Here is a 3,376-nt window from a genome sequence, read left to right on the forward strand (position 1 = left end):
CACGTGAGCGTTCGACTGTGTTGCCTATAATTCCAAAAATAATTCCAAAAATAATTCCAAAAACTGCCACTGCCTTTAGTGTCATACGGCCGCATCGCTTACAGCGTGTCAGAAGACGCGGTGTGTCGATCGGGGACTGTATTCAATGGTAAATAATTATTATCTTTTAATATTAAATTTACGTATTCCTGTATACATACATTAAAGATAAATCAATAAAGACAACAAAAAAAAAAGCCCTGCCGCCAGTGAGGTTTGAACTCACGACCCCTGGTTTACGAGACCAGTGCTCTACCACTGAGCTATAGCGGCACATGCGGCACGTGGCGTTTCGGACCGAAGGAAAACAAGCAGACAAGTTTTTTTTCTCTTTTTTATATATTTACATTTTACAATTCTGATTCGCCGCGGATAACGCATCACTGCAGCGTACGTTAGGATAGGTGCCTGCTTTGCCCTCTCTGTTTGGTGAGGCAACTTGGCGAGCAAGTGCCCTTGGAGACGGTGTGCGCGTGTTATCGGGGATATCACACGGCAACGAAGAAAACTTTTTCTTCTTTTAGAGTAGCTCCTGCGCGCGGCAAAATAATTTGTAAAACCCGAACGCAGAACACACGGAGAACACTATATTTTATACACGAAAAAAAAAAAATACGTCGGTTTGCGCGTTCCTTCTTCTACGTACTCCATCTGCATGTTAAAACAAACTGGCCTCTTGTAATGCGCCGAGTATACAACTGAGTATACGTAATAACCACAACAGGAGACAAGGACGACATGCGTGTGTATGTGTGTCCTAGCTATTGTCATTATAGTCAGTACTTTGCGATAGTGGTATACTTTGCCCCATCCCTTCCTTCGAGGTCAACTCTAAATAAATACCGTTAAAAAAAAGCCTCGGAAGGTATACGGTTGCGTGGTAGTGGTTGGCACAGCTAGTGCGCTTACAAAGGAAGCTGCAGCGCGTACAGGACGATCGTGTACATGAGCAGGTATATGCGACATAGAAGACACACGAGGCGGGCTATTTGGCCGTTCCGGGCCTTTGTTCTCCCTCCACGGCGGTATGTGAGCCGACAAACGATCGAGGGTAAACCGACACCCCACGCAAGGAACATCCTGCGCGCACGCGGTCTCACGCTCCCGTCAGCACCGGCACGACGCGCGGTGTCTGTCCTCTTGATCCTCTGCCGACAGCGTACAGCTCTGCTATCGAGCCACCGTTTCTGGGCGTTGAAGGCGACGAAGAATGCACACATGGCTCTTACACGAGAGCTAGGCCTCTGCGCAGGCTTCTCTTTATGCACCCAGGCGGGCGCAACGAATAACACAACGCGTGAAGCCGTTTCATGAAAGCGGTTGCCGAACAACGGCTACTGGCATCCCATAAATATGTGTGCATGCTTTCAGCTGAATCTATTTGACTTGTCAAAAAAATTTCCTGTCGCCCGCATTAGAGGCTCGTTTTTTTCACACAAGGGTACATCAATTTACCCAATATACACATTCAGGGCATCCCAGCTAATTACTTTAGCCAGAGTTTAGAAATATGTGAATGCCAAGTAGCTCGACAGAACAAGGTAGTGTTGTTAGCTGCACCGCTTATAAAGCTTTGTTTAAAAGGATCTATAAACGGTGGTTTGCTGTCGCTTGGAGATGCTAAATTTATTTTTTTTAAATTTCGCCTAGTTAGATAATTTGTCTTAATAAGTTAATCAACTTCTCAAATATTATTGTTAGCTAAATATAGTGTCAATGAGGAAATTGTAAAGCGACGTGAAAAACTCCCGATACAGCTTTCTGTTGCTTAATATGTGTTTTCCGAGCCTGAAAAGAGCCCTCGAATACACCCAAAGTGCTCAAGCGGCCAGCGGCGTGGGAATTTTGCAAGCATTCCCGGGCTTTTTTCACGCTCGGAAAAACACTTTTATGTAGCATGTAGCATGCAGCAACATAAAGCTGTATCAGGAGTTTTTCATGTCGCTCTACAGTTTCCTCATTGACACTTGTTATCTAATAATAATATTTGAGAAGTTGGTTAATTAATCAAGACTAATTATCTAATAAGGCAGAATTAAAAAATAATGATTGGAGTATCTCCAAGCGACGGCAAACAACATTAACTTGATTCTGTCAAGCTACATGGCATTCACAATTTTTTAAACTCTTGCTAAAGATAGCTGGGACACCCTGTATATGGCTGCCCAAATTATATATGCAGACGATACAACAACAACAGATAAAGTACACGAGGGCCCAGAAGTATATCCTCTGTATGGTGTTATATTACGCAATAATACCACTCGGTTATTACAGATATTACCAATGAAACTCGCAGCTGCGTTTGCAGACATCTAAGACACCATGTCCAACTATCTTTTAATTTAGCAGATTTATAGTCAATGTACAACCCATCTACCCAAGACAGGATTTGCATGCTCGCATATAGATGGGATCCTCACCAATCTAGCCTTGGCATAACTTTTTAAATAGATAAGAGAAATCACCGAGTTTTGCCATTTTAGAGCAAATTAACAGAACACAGAGTTCTGCCTGTGTTAAGCTGATGGCAGATACCAACCCACGTGAGCGCATTACAAGCATGAGGGTGGCATACTTGCTCATGCCAAAGCCAGAGCGTTTTCGTTTTTCCAGGGGGGGGGGGGGGGGGGGGAACCAGCTTTCCGAACTCCATATATATATATATATGTTGCACTTGAAGCTTTGTGTGACCTCCACGAATTGAGTGCTGAAGTGACGACACTATATCAGTATATAGTGCTCATAGTAGGAGGCAGTTCAATTTCAAAACCTGAGCCCTCTCAGTGGTGTAATCTTCCTTCATGTATAACTGTCACATACTTGGGTATCACTAATACCGCTTCACCTTTCCGGCAAAACTGCAGCCTCTCTGTCTTTTTTTTCTTTCTTTCTTTTTCTGTGAGTCCAAGTATAAGCGCTCTGCACAGACTGTTATTGATTATGATTTCAAGTGAATCCGGCTTGGCGTCATTTCGGTTACTGAGTGAATTATACAGGGTGCTCCAACTACCATGCACCAAGACTTTAAAAAGGAGCAGTAGCGTTATTCCAGCCGCCAGTAATTTTTTTTGTTACTGAGATTTATTTCAGTAATTGCGATTACTTATATAACTCAAGAAGTACTGTCCTAATTATCAAAGTGTCAATGGGACATTTGTAGGCATCCCCAAATGGCATCTAATTAGTGTGTTTTCAGTAACGTACTAATTGCGTACAATTTTTTCTGATTGGCAAAGAAACATCGCGAAGTAAGAAAAATACCACGTGACTGCACTCCCACCCACATCATAAAGCAGCACCCTCAAATAAGCTGATTGAAAGCAATTGCATTGCC

The 3,376-nt window shown here is 43.1% G+C and overlaps 1 non-coding gene across 1 annotated transcript; it reads right to left on the reverse strand.

The window, feature by feature from the left end:
* Window positions 1-240: 240 nt before the first annotated feature.
* Window positions 241-312, reverse strand: TRNAT-CGU (transfer RNA threonine (anticodon CGU)). Its single transcript has one exon. It is a non-coding gene; the product is annotated as a tRNA-Thr (tRNA).
* Between the last annotated feature and the right edge of the window lie 3,064 nt (window positions 313-3,376).

This window comes from Dermacentor albipictus, chromosome 1 (assembly GCF_038994185.2).
Source record: "Dermacentor albipictus isolate Rhodes 1998 colony chromosome 1, USDA_Dalb.pri_finalv2, whole genome shotgun sequence".
In the NCBI taxonomy this organism is placed as follows: domain Eukaryota; kingdom Metazoa; phylum Arthropoda; class Arachnida; order Ixodida; family Ixodidae; genus Dermacentor; species Dermacentor albipictus.